Source organism: Capricornis sumatraensis, chromosome 9 (genome assembly GCF_032405125.1).
Source record: "Capricornis sumatraensis isolate serow.1 chromosome 9, serow.2, whole genome shotgun sequence".
NCBI lineage: Eukaryota > Metazoa > Chordata > Mammalia > Artiodactyla > Bovidae > Capricornis > Capricornis sumatraensis.
The window spans coordinates 49,696,238-49,710,848 of record NC_091077.1 but is presented as its reverse complement, the minus strand read 5'-3'; the positions used below and the strand labels follow the sequence as shown (position 1 = coordinate 49,710,848).

Here is a 14,611-nt window from a genome sequence, read left to right as displayed (position 1 = left end):
ATACACTTATTAGCTAAAAGGTAAACCTCACTTCATTTTCTGATGGATTCTTAGAGAATATCTTATCTTACTGTATTAAAACCTAACACTTCAATCTACTGTCTTCTGCACCGACCGCTATTATCACTCACAGCCCGAAGAAATTTCAAGTCACACCTAGTCAAGTATCACTGTATCACTGTCAAGGTAAACTTCCATTAGACAGAGGCTTTAAGACTAAGGGAAAAGACTTCAGCCATAATACCAAGCAGTTGGTGTTTGCTTCTAAAAGTAGTGCCTCGAAGATTAAACAGAAAAACAGGTGAGGTATGTAGATGAGGTAAACACTAATATAAACAAACTGTTCATAGAAATACAAATCTTAAAAGGCTGCATTCTTATGAATTTTTACCTCTTGATTTTCACTCTAAAGGGAAAATGAAGGTCCATGGAAAAACCTGGGTACAATGATGTTTACAAAAGCACTATATATAGTCATTAAAAACTGGAAACTACCCATTTTCAAAAAATAGACCACTAAATAAACAAATCACAGAACCAATCACAAAATGGGATACTGTGCTGCTCTTAAAAAACTACATTAACAAAATTTAGGAAGAAATAATAGTATTCTCACTGCCCAGGTCTTTATTTCTATTAAATATTAATTGCTTAAAAAAAATTTTTTTAAGGTATATTCCAGGTCTGATATATCCTATTGTGCAGAAAGCAAGGAAAGACACAATGACTAACAAGAGCATATTAAAAAGATACAAGAACCAAGGGCTCCACTGGCTAAATTCACAAGTTGAATATCAAGAAGATGACTGTAACTGCCTATTAGCCATCCTATGACCATGCATGGTCAGTCGCTTCAATTGTGTCCAACTCTGCAACCCTATGGACCATAGGCCACCAGGCTCCTCTGGTTTGGGCTGCCATGCCTTCCTCCAGGGGATCTTCCTGACCCAACCCATGTTCTCTTGCACTGCAGGTGGATTTTTTACCTCTGAGCCACAGGGGAAGCTCTAATGATTCTCAAAAGGAAAGAAATGGGTGAGAAGAAAATTTCTGTACAATAAATGTTCAACAGAATTAGAAAATGACCATTTGTAAACCCCAATGTAATAACTGATTCAAACTAGGACTATCAATGGATGTTAACACCATTAGGTGATGGACTAGTGGGGAACAGACTATTTATAAGGTGCCAAAGTATCACCTGACAGGTTTTACTTAACTAATTACAAATGGGGCAAGACATACCTTTACAACATTGAGATCTAATGGCCATCTCCTTAAGTAACAAAATTTAGCACTGCTAATAATGCAACTCTGATATTACATGCCTCACATGCCATGCCTTGCCATGTGAAGTGCCCTATATTCCCTAAAAAGTATTCTTAATGAAAAAAAAAAAGTTTTAGATGTTTTTCAAGAGCCCCAGTATTACTATAAACTGAGCAAAGTTAATTGTCCAAGAGCAAAATGAAAATTAAATATTTAACCTGAGTCTAATGAAGCCTCTGCATAGGGATTCTAAGCCTTTTTCAATGCATGGATCCCTTAAGCAGTCTTGTGAATCTTACAGACTAATGTTGTCTGGCAGAAATACAATACAAGCCACCTATGCAATTTAAATTTTTCTAGTAGCCACATTAAAAAGTAGAAAGAAACTAATGAATTAATTTCAATAATATATTTATTTAACACAGTATATCCAGAATATTATCATTTCATTACATAACTGATTTTTCTAAGTTACTGATTACATAAGATGGTTTACAAAGTACTGCTGCTGCTGCTGCTAAGTTGCTTCAGTTGTGTCCGACCATGTGCGACCCCAGAGACGGCAGTCCATCTGTCCCTGGGACAGCTCCCCTGTCCCTGGGATTCTCCAAGCAAGAACACTGGAGTGGATTGCCATTTCCTCCTCCAATGCATCAAAGTGAAAAGTGAAAGTGAAGTCGCTCAGTCGTGTCCGACTCATAGCAACCCCGTGGACTGCGGTCCACCAGGCTCCTCCATCCATGGGATTTTCCAGGCAAGAGTACTGGAGTGGGGTGCCACTGCCTTCTCCGTACAAAGTACTAAGTGTTGGAAATCGAGGATGTGTTTTACACTTAAGGCATATTTACATTCAGACAAGTCACCTTTCCAGTGCTCAGTAGCCATGTGTGGATAGAGGCTTCAGTACTGCACAATGCAGCTACAGACCCTTTCTCAGAATTTTTTTCTTAATGCATGAAATACAATTCAAAAGATTACAAAGGAAACATATATATTGAGATTTAGCTATCAAAAGCAATATATATGCTCTTTATTAACATACTAAATAAGATGTCAAGAATTCTGATAACTACTTCAAAGTAAAATGAACACACACTTTTTCAAGATAGATTACAATTACTTCATGTATGAAAAGCACTGAGATTCCTACTGTTGGGACAAAGTTATAGGTTCAACTGAAGTTGGAGTTTGTTTTCTATTGTTAATAATAAATTCCTATTAATAATAATGAAGACAAAACTTTTCCAACCCACATTCAGTGCAGGTTAAAAAATCCTAACCTGAACTGAATTTCACAGAAGTATATAAGGGATACAGATGCATGTTAAACACCACATGGGAACAGACAATTGGAATATAAGGCATTCTTATAAAACAATGGGGCCTTAACTCTTCAAAAAGTCAGTATGGGGGTGTGGGACATAATTTACACTAAAAGACTCAGGAGACAAAAGAATCTAATGCAAGACACATATCTCATTCGGATCCTGGTTTGAAACAAAACGCTATTAAGAAGACATTTGTAGGAAAACTGGTAAATTTTTATATTAAATATTATATTCACTGGAGGAGGAAATGGCAACCAGCTCCAGTATTCTTGCCTGGAGAACCCCAAGGACAGTATGAAATGCATGCTTGGGGTCGCAAAGAGTTGGACACGACTTGGCGACTGAACAACAACAAATTAGATTATATTATGGAATTAATGCTCAGTTTCATAGCTGGCTTCCCTGGTGGCTCAGAGGTTAAAGCGTCTGCCTGCAATGCGGGAGACCTGGGTTCGATCCCTGGGTTGGGAAGATCCCCTGGAGAAGGAAATGGCAACCCACTCCAGTATTCTTGCCTGGAGAATCCCGTGGACAGAGAAGCCTAGTGGGCTCCAGTCCAAGGGGTCGCAAAGAGCACGACTGAGCAACTTAACTTTCACTTTTTTTCTTTCTTTCATAGGTGTGATAATGAACTGCAGCTGTATAGAAAAAGGACTATTTTTAGGAGATGCGTACTGAAATCTTTAGAAATCAAATGTCAGGATGACTGCAATTTTCAAATTCAGCAAAAGTAAACATACACAGAGAGATCACAAATTATTTAAAAATATTCATAACTATTAAATCCAGATGGAGATCATGTGACGTGACTGGGTACACCTGAAATTTCTCATCTTAAAAATAAAGAAAATGTTGTAGAGGTTTATGAGAAAATGTTCAAAATACAGACTACTGAAGACAGAAAGTAGATTTCAAAAACAATATGAAGTACAACTGCAGTGGGATATATAAGCCAAAATATTAACAACGTTTACATCTTAAGATTGGGGGATTAAGAGTGGTGTTAACTTTCTTTTTTCACAATTGTCTTCTCTGATTTTATAAAATTACAGCTATTTAGAAAGTTGCTTTTGTAATGAAAGAAGTAGAATCTTTATTTTACAAGCTGCAAGGAGGACAATATAATCAAAAGGCATGCTTGATCATCACTCAACCACTTTGAACTTGTTTCTTCATTTATAAAATAAGGCTATCATTTACTTAAAAAAAAAAGATTATCACTATCTTTAGAGGGCTTGTGTGAAAATTAAACAGACGATGATCCACTGAGTTAAATGAATCCATGATAACACCAACAAAGAAGGAAAAGTTCTTCCATAATAGGAAATCAGCTAACATATGGAGAAGGAGTAACACATACAGAAAAATCACCATTTAAGAAACCTCACAATATATTCAGGCAAGAATTAGCAAAGAATGCTAAAGCAAACAGGTGAAAAGATTACCAAGAAACTGAGTATTAACCCAGTGCTCTGTGGCAACCTAGAGGGGTGGGATGGGGGAGGTAAAGTTCAAGCACAAAGGGATATATGTATACTAATGACTGATTCACATTGTTGTTGTACAGCAGAAACCAATACAACACTGTAAAGCAATTATCTTCCAATTAAAAATAAATTTAAATAAAAAGGAAACTGAGTATTTACATAGTCTCATAGTAACTCCCAAGAGATTACCAACTGATTACCAAGAGGGGAAATAAAAGTATTTAACTCTGCAGAGCAGAAACTTGGCAGACACCACCTTAGCCAAGTGACAAAAATATCCCTAATAATGGGATAAATGGACATCATGTACTTCCTAATACAATGCAATAAGAAGGATACACCATTGCCTTCTGTGGTATTTCAAAGTTACATAACCCCAATCCTGTCAAAAGGAAACATCAGACAAACTCAAAGTAATGGATATTCTATAAAGTAACTAGCTACAGTCTTCAAAAATGTCAAGGTAGGAAAAACAAAGAGGCTGAGAAATACTTCCAAATTAAAAGAGGCTAAAAAAAGACATGAAAACTAAATGCAGTCATTCTGGACTGAAAATTGCACTAGGAATAAGAAACAATTGAGACAACTGATATAATTTGATCAGGGATTCTGAAATAGATAATAAGTAGTAATATATCAATGTTAAATTTTGAAAATTCTCGTCATTGTATTGTAGCTATGTCCTTATTGCACATAATGGGAATGATATCTACAACTTACTCTCCTATGGTTTAGAAAAAAAATAATTTCTTAAATATAACATATACTCAAAGAAGAATGAAAAAGGGAGACAGAAGGAGATAAGGAACAGAGGGAAACTGAATGGAAGAATGTGGGATAGGGAGAAGGGATGGAGAGAGGGAGCAGGAGAGAGGAAGGGGAAGCAGAGGGGAGAAGGGGGAAAAGGGCAAGGAAGGAGAGAGATGTCCTGAAATGGCTAATGTAGCTGAGAACTTTTTTTTTATTATTTTTATTTCATTTTAATGTTAAATAGCCACTAACGACTACCTTATCAGACAGCACAGTTCTAGACCCTCTACAGAAAAGCAACAGACGTCTACATCTCATATTTGAATGGACAAAGCAGAACTGCACATGTCTGTGACTAGTCCACTCCTAACAACTTTAATATATAAACATCAGTCTGTATCCGCTCCCCTAAATGAATGCCTGAGGCACAAACAGGTAAGACTCCTTTAGATATTGCTGAAAATATTACTGCAAGCATCATCTAACATTTCACAAAGACTTATGTAAGCATCAAAAATTCTAGAACCTAGGCTTCCCTGTTGGCTCAGTGATAAAGAATCCACCTGCCAATGCAGGAGACATCGGATCAATCCCTGGTTCAGGGAGATCCCACATGCCACAGAGCAACTAAGCCCCTTGCACCATCACTACTGACCCAGCACTCTAGAACCCATGAGCCACAACTATTGAGCCCACATGCCACAATTACTGAAGCCCCAAAACTCTATAAAGCCTGTGCTTCGCAGTAAGACAAGCTGCCACAATGAAAAGCCCATGTGAGACAACTGGAGAACAGCGACCCACCCCCCTCCACTCAGCACAACTAGAGAAAAGCCCATGCAGCAATGAATACCCAGCACAGCCAAATAAATGAATAAAATTAAACAAATTATAAAATCCCTGAAAACAGGATGCCAAAAGGAATGTAGGTTTGCTTAATCTGGTAACAAAGAATGCCAGTTTCCACGGAATTTGTCTCATTTCAAGTGGGCAAATTTGCTCTCTCTACACCCATACTGTGTAAAGCCTATACTCTGGTTTTTAAAGATTATTTGTCCACTAAACTGATCAATCCAAGTCAGTAAACCTAGGAGATGGGACCAGTCTATATCGCTACAGGGCTGACAACTGTAGCTCAAGCAAATGTCATGAAATGTCAAAGATAAGACATTTCAGAAGGAATTATTTTCCCCATGCATCCCACATTTCTGTATCCTAGCATTCCAGCCACCGTATCAACACAAAACAGAAAATATTTCAAAGGTTGTAGAGGGAATGAGCCCAAAGACAACTTAAGTGAAGCTACTTGCAAGTAGATGTGTAGTCACATTTTCACATTTGGATTTTAATTATTAAACAAGCACGACACAATTCACTTTCCCAAGAAATATGCTCATTTTCTCTTGAAATAAAAAGTCTTCATGAAAGGAGCCCAGAGAAAAACATTAGGTTAATCCTTGCCTGGGGAAAGGCACTGAGCCTGAGGACTTGATCACTTTTGAAAACCCGCAAATCATAATCTAAACACCGTACACATGCATTCTTATTGCTTCAGAATTCACAGCTCAAGCCCAGTGAGCAAAACTGAAGACCAGGATGAGAATTCTTAGCTAAAAGACAGGGTTCAGGCCACAGAAAAGCTGCCAAGGAAAAGTACAGCTATTCACAGATAACTCAAAGAGGGAACAAGCTGCCCAAGGTGAGCCTGGGCAAACTGGACCAGTCCAGTCATGGGGTAAAAAGGCTTCAGACACTTGGAGAAAAATTAGAATTGCCTTAGAGAAAGAACAAGAGTCACCTGATTATCATACACATGTTGAAAAAAAAGGATAAAAACATTCTCAAAAAATGTCTTTTTGTCTTTTGTTTCCCTAATTTTGATACTCTGGGGTATAAAATAATTTCACTTTCTTGTTAACTGGAAAAAAAGGCAGAGTGTAAAGACAATAACAAAATTCAAACAACCCTCATCTCTCTGGGTCTGGGAACTGGTAAATGGGAAATGCCTGTGCCCAGCTTCCCATGAGCCCCAGCAGTCTTTATTACACACATCTAAGGCCGGCAGATCATTCAATTTTTAAAGAGATCCGAAGATGCAGATTTTTATCTTAAATTTTCCAAATTTAATGTTAGAAACTTGTTCCAAAAAAGTTTACCACTGTATGGAACAATCATGTCTGAGTACTATGTTTGCCCTTTCAGTCACCACTTTGCAGTCACTAAAGATTTTCCCATGAAGTCCTTTCTGATTATACATTCCAGAACTTCACATCCTCTTAAGTAATGTCTCTGAGGAGGTCTTCAGCATCTCCCCTAAGATACACTAGATTCAGGCTCCCACTAAAGATGTTAAGGCAAAGGATTCCCTCCCTCACTCACTTCCATTGAGAAACTTGAAATACACTGACACTTGAAAACTGAGAGCCCATTCAGTGTGTTTTCCAGTCCCTTAACAACCATGAAGGAGGCAGACTGCTTTGTGATGCATCTTTAATCAAAGGTCCTGCCATGAGTGACACCAAATGTGATTAAACTATACTACAAAATCAAGTTATGCTTTTGTGACTACAACCCTAAAAGGATTTCAAAAAGTAGAGGTAGAAACATTTAAAATCTAATGAAAACACATTCTCTGGAAAGAACATGGCTCCTGGAACCAGCTTCATTATTTATTTTTTCTCTGACATCAGGCAAGTTACCTCAGCTTTCTGAATCCTGTTTTCTCATCTACAAAATGAAAGGGGTTGAATTCTAAGCTCCAAGTCTTTTCAGTTCTGAAATTCTAGTATTCCCTTCACTGAAATGATCTCTCAATAGCCTCTGAATTGTTTCATTAAATGTAATTTAATTTTTCCCAGGTTTAGACTGTGGTAACCCTAGCTGTATTGTAAGTTTAAAGATGACAACTATGCTTATGTGTCTTTACAAGCCTTAAGTTGCTGGCAAGGTGCTTTAAGCAAAGACGCTTTATGCAGAGCAGACACAGTATTAGCTGAATTATTTTTATGCAATATGATTTTAAAATATTTACAAGCCTACCAAGACAAAGCTCCTACCTCAATCCTAGTCATATCTTCTGCTTCTCTACAATTAATGACATCATTTAAAGTAGCTAAACAAATAACTTTTAAACTCTAGGCAATTTCTAGTTTTCCAATTAACTTACAGAGTACTCCTTCACAAGATCTATTACAAAACCTACTAGAGCTAGCCAACCTTAATGAATTACAGCAACCTGAGGTTTTTCCAGGAGGGGATCATGCTTGGTGAAATTAAATAAAATGTTAAACTGTAGTTAGTCAGTCTTCAATACCTTATAAATAGCAATCCTAGCTATAAAGCAAAAGCTCACTATAAATTCAGAAAGGGGCAGACAGTGGGCAGTTGACTAGCAATCTTCATGAGAGAGAGAAATGGAGAAGCAATAAGCAGAAAGGAAAAGCACAGCTCCTCCAGAACCAGGGAGGCTGACTGTTGGCAAATGGCCTCATTCATGCAAAGAGCTACATACCTTCTCCAAAGACATTAAATGTTCATTTACAATGGAATGGCCACATCATTCTTAAAATGTGTCTGCTCCAAAGCTTTAGACTATCCCTACCTAGCTACTCAATGCCAATTTTTTTTTCATATAAACAGTAAGGTTAAGTTAATGCAATGGTTGGATGGTTCATTTAAATGCAAATCAAGAAATTTAGAAATTAAAAGTACCCACAGTAATGCTAACTGTCACAGTGCACAAGATACAGGATTGTGGATTAGTCAGTGCAGTCCTAGTGATGCTAGGCTACATCTGTATTAAACAGAATTAACAAAGCTGTCAGGATCTTAACCTTCAAATCTCCAGGTTACTGTAAAAAAAAAAGAGAGAAAGAGAGAAGAAGAAAAAAAAAAAACACCTTATGATTAAGACTGACTGACATCTGTTTATTTGACTAAATCCATCCCCAAGCCTGGGTTTCCCCAGTGGTCCTATGATGATCTTGGATCGCAAAGATACCCTGGAGCAGGAAATGGTAACCCACTCCAGTATTCTCCCCTGGAGAATCCCATGGACTGAGGAGCCTGGCAGGCTACAGCCCATGGAGTCGCCATGAGTTGGATGTGACTGAGCAAACATGGGTGCACCCACAGGTCCCCAAGCTCGTCACTTTCTCCTAAAATGTAAACTAGTTGGGAATAGGGGGAAGAGAGACAAGGAGGGGTAAGACAATAAGATGTATAAAACCACAGGTTCATGTAAACAAAAAGAAAACTTGTTCCCTTCTCCCCACTCCAAAAACAATGCAGTCTCTTTCTAATTACAAGTAAAGTATCATCATCCGCCCATTCCAAAAAAAATACTTCGCCTTGGTCAAACCTGAGAGCCAAAACATAATGAGAGTAAAAAGTTTCCATCTACAGCAGAGTACTGGATTACATAAACCATCATCTTATGTGATCCACTCATATACAAATACATTTTATACCTCCATCCATGGGATTCTCCAGGCAAGAATACTGGAGTGGGTTGCCATTTCCTTCTCCAGGATTTATATGGCACACAGTACAAATTGTCACTCAGGTATACAGACCTAGAAGAAAAATGACACGGCTAGGTCTTTGTTTTATTTCAACACTGTAATATTATGATAATTTTATTACTGCTAAAGGTTATAATTATTTTTAATCATAATAAAACATACCATCACTCTCATTTTCTTATCTTCTCTAGAGTATCGAAGGTAATAGGGAAACACAGGAAACACAATGATTACCAAAAGCACTAAGCAAAGGACAAAAGGTAAACCTAAAAAAACAATGGTTGGTCCACTAGCCACTCAAATATTTTACTGCCTTCTCTGTACAGACACTATTCAAGACCAAAAAAAAAAAGTCTGCCTTCATGAAACTACACTGTAGTAACAGCATAAATAAGTAAACAAAACAATTATCTGTGCTAGAAAGAAACTTAAGCAGGGCAATGGTAATGAAATGAGGTAGGATCCTTCCAGGACCTTTCTATCTGGATAACACTTGAGCTGAAAGTCAATAAAGAGCCAATCAAGTGAATTATTTGGGGGAGGAGCATTGCACACAGAGGTAACAGAGATAAGGCAGAATCTCCCAGGACTTAGAGAAAGAAGTGACCAGTGTGCCTGGAGCATAGAGAAGTGAGAGATCAAATGAAGAGAACAGCAGAAACAAGCTCCAGAGCTGCTGAAATAACTGCACTGTGGGCTGGATATCTATGTCCACTTACTCAGCTTCCATTCCACACAGTTGAGACCATTAACAATGCAAGTGTTTAAGAGAAAACTGCACCAAGCCCTCACAACAGATAACTGATTATGGATACACAGGAAGTCCCTGTTTCCGTAAGAAATTGGATGGTCTGAAAAACAAAGATAAAGCCAGCATCTGGACTGGAAGCTCAAGAAAACAGAGAGACAAAAGGGAAAACAGGGTTTTGTTTTACAACAATGGGACTAAAAGGCAGAGAAACTTCTCACCCAGCTTAGAAGCTACACAGGAATAAGAGGACTATACTTTTCTTAGAGAGCTAGGACAAAAGATGCCCAAACTTGACTAGAGGAAGTTATCCAGACTGAGTGAGAAAGAACTGAGGAAAAAAAAAAAAGAAATGTCTCTAAAACTTGTAGCATATACCTTTGATGACTTGGTTATCATTCGTCAATGACTGACCAATTACCACATCCTGAGGAGTCCCTTGGACTGCAAGGAGATCCAACCAGTCCATTCTGAAGGAGATCAGCCTTGGGATTTCTTTGGAAGGAATGATGCTAAAGCTGAAACTCCAGTACTTTGGCCACCTCATTCGAATAGTTGACTCATTGAAAAAGACTCTGATGCTGGGAGGGATTGGGGGCAGAAGAAGGGGACGAGAGAGGATGAGATGGCTGGGTGAGTTTGAGTGAACTCCGGGAGTTGGTGATGGACAGGGAGGCCTGGCGTGCTACAATTCATGGGGTCACAAAGAGTCGGACACGACTGAGCGACTGCACTGAACTGAACTGAGGATCCTGCTAGGTGCCAGGGACACAAAGACTAATTCGAAACCACTACCAGATCATAGCAATCACAGCAGTCAATTATTAAGTACAAAAGGAAAAATGTGTCTTTACAATGGCGCTATCTGGCAGATGCCACTTAATCACAATTGTTTAAACTTATTAGCATCACCACAAGTGGAACAACCTGACAATCATTTCAATGCTGAGAAAGGTACATCATCACATATGTACTGTTCTTGCCACAAGTGGAAACAATGAGACAAATCCAAACTGTAGACATTCTCTACAACTGGCTTAAACTCTCCAAAAGTGTCAATGTCACAGAAAAAATAAAAAGACGGACAAAACCAAAGAAACACAACAACTAAATTCCATACAGGATCTTTTATTGATTCTTGGATTTTTAAAAAAACACACTATGAAGGACATCACTGGGACAACTGGTGGGATTTAATATGAATATGGCTTGTACAGGAAATCAGTACAGGAATCTTGTTAAAAGGCAAATTCTGCATCAGTACGTCTACGGTAATATTTAAGAGTCTCCATTTCTCACAAGTTCCCAAGGACGGCAGACATTGGCTCTTGGACTACTCTTTAAAAGGAATCATGTTACTATATCAAAGCAAAATTTCTTATATATTATAGTTAGTTAAGTAAGGCAATGTCCTTACTCTTACAGGAGTCACATGCTAAAAAGCATAAGGGTGAAATACTTGGTATCTGCAGTTTATTTTCAAATGTCTCAGATAAAAAACTTATGTACAGTAATAGAGGAAATCTGAAAAATGTTAGCAATTGATGAAACTAGATGAACTGAAGAATCAAGTACTCATTGTATTACTTTTGACTTTTCTGTACATTTGAAGAATTTCAAAAAAAAGAAAGTTGAGGGAAATGCTCACAGTCTAGAAAGAAAAACAGTTTATAATGTAACAGAAAATAAAAAGTTGTAACACGATCCATTAGTGCAAAGAGGAGCACCCAGGAGGGAATCCCCAATGGGGAGAGTCATTACTGAGGATCTGACGTCCTAGGAGGGAGGGCAGTTGTTTCAGGTTGTGCAAAGGGACCAAAGACCTTTGGCACCTTCCAAGAACCACAGTGTGAAGGAAAAATATTAGATAGTGAAATGGCAGAAGATAAAGCTGAAAGATAAGCAAAGCAATTAAGAAGGCATCAGAGATTATCTTAAAAATACAATTTTATTCTTACTATTTATAATACTTGAGAAATCCTGAAATGCAACCCCCCACCAAAGAAACACAAAGATAAAAGGCAAACCGCCCCCCCCTCCCTACAATAACCATATTAAAAACCAAAAGCCAGTACCATCCTGGCCAGCAGCACTTCCCCAGTCCAAAGGCCTTCACACACACACTGCAGAGTTCAATTCCTCAAAACCCACAAGGCCAGAGCCAGGCATTTTCCTCATCTATTCCCCCTCTGGTTTTCCCTATTTCCACTGACCAAAGCTCTACCAAACTAGGCCCCTTTCCTCCTCTTCCTTCCCTTCCTTGCACCTTACTTTACTTACCCCTCCCTGTTTTCAGGAATCAGATAGCCCCAGACTGTTATCATCACCATGGAATCAACTTCCCTCTGAAAAAAAACATAGGACTGCTTCCCCAACCAAAGACAGTATGAAGCTGGAACTCCAACAAACCAACCTTACTCACACTGGTCTGTCAACCTCATCACCTGCCTGCACTCCAAACTCTTCTCCAGGGAGTACATGTCTCCAGACCTTTGTGCAACCCCAACCCTCTGCTCAGGGCAGACCTTCAAATTTTTCCGCCTTCCTTCAAGGCTCACACAGAAGTCCTCTGCTTCTAAGAGCTGTTCCTCTTTTCTGGTTCCCCTATCATTTTACAAGCATCTCTATGACAGCACTTGCTGCAGAGCATGATAGCAGTGTGTCCATCTCCCATAAAGCTGACAGCTCCATTGAGCACAGGGAGCTGTCAGCCTTTTTTGAGCACGGTAACTTTCATCTAACAACATTCTATAAATGATTAACTGAACTGGCTTAACTGTTTTAAGATTTCACCTAGTAACACTGACATGTGGAAAGAACTAAGAACTCTCTTTCCTGTAATACTTTAGCAAAACAGATACAGATTGCTAATTCTTACCGATCAGTGGTATTACCAAAGTTAATGTCATTAGTTTGTAAACTTCTTGAGTTCAGCAATGATGACTTACACTTTTTTTCTTTTGGGCACACCACACAGCCTGTAGGATCTTAGTTCCCCTAAGAAGGATCAAACCTGTGCCCCCTGCAGCGGAAGTACAGAGTCTGGACAGCCAAGGAAGTACCATTTACACATCCTTAACATCCTCCCTAGCACCTGCTTTTAAAGTCAGGCTTAATAAATGGACTGTATTTAACTGATCCCTTCCTTGAAACTGAGATACAGCAAATATAGCCTTAGACCCTAACTCAATAAAGATACCTCGAAAATACCACCTTTTCCACTGGTCTTAGTGACTCCAAATAAGTTTAAATTTCTCTCAAGGGTTGCCATATTCTATTTCCTTGAATTTTTTCCTTTCCTCCCAAGGGATCAAGCTCACATTTCACTTTCCCACTTCTGTGCAAAATGACAGGTTTCTAAAGATACACTTCAAAGTCAGTCCAGAGCTTTTCTGAGAACATGATGACCCCAGGTCCAAGGAAGCAAGAAAATGGTAACAGATGATTATAAGAAACCTTTGCCAATTTAGAGAACCTCAGGAACAGAAAATCCCCATGAACACTGACTCATCAGTAATAGTAACTTACCCTTACAGCTCTGCCTTACTCAGTGCACTATCATTTTTCATAAACCATGATTAACAGTCTAGATTAATGTTGAAATATTTAACATAATGAAATATTCAACATATCACGAGGGATTAGTTAACAATGCATCTTTGCTTGGAAACAAAGCATGTATCGGTGCTACACAGGGCAAATGGACTATTAGCAAAGGTTCCTATCCTTCATGTAACTTGAAATGGGCCACTGTGAATGCATTTTTTGAGTTAGGACCACACTTTCAGTTTCAAGAACAGCCTGCACTCTACCCTGGCTAATAAACCAGTACAAGAGTATGTAATCTGGTAATTAACCAGGCTTCCAATTTACTCAACTTATAATGTCTAATACTAACAAAATAAACCAGAGCAATAAAACATTTTCAAAATACAATTGATGTTCCACTTGTTTATGACAGTATTTAACAATGAAATCTCAGAACATGAGAAAGAAAGAAATCCACAGCTCAATATAATGAAGTAGAAGAGCCAAAATGAAGTAATCCAAAAAAGAACTACTCTTTAAATTAGCAATTAAGGAATAACATCAGTTATTTAACACTAAGATTAAATTGGATTAAATTATTTCATCACAAAAATTTAACACAAAAGAGAACCAAAAGAGAAAAAAATGTAACAGAAATGAAGAAACAGAAGAATTTTTTCTTCAGTAAAGCTCTTGAAATCTTTTTTCAAAAACTCTTACAGATGAAAATAACTTCCACAATATAAGTCCCCCTCTTCTTTTACTACAATGGCAACACTGAATAGACAAGAAATTTTAAAATCTAATCACACTACTCATACAGTACTTGTTCCAAACGATCAAATCTTTGCTACAAATATTCAGAAAAACACTCAAAGTTGCCTTTCTTACTGTATTTGCCTTAAATGCACTGCTCCAAACTTGCAGCCAATGAAAAATCACAAATTAAATCCCAATCAAAAGGGGGCTTGATAGATG

General features: G+C 38.1%; 1 protein-coding gene across 1 annotated transcript in view; it reads right to left on the bottom strand.

Moving 5' to 3' along the window:
- CTNNA1 (catenin alpha 1) overlaps positions 1 to 14,611 on the bottom strand; it is a 174,219-nt gene that overhangs the window by 148,953 nt on the left and 10,655 nt on the right. The window lies entirely within an intron of this gene.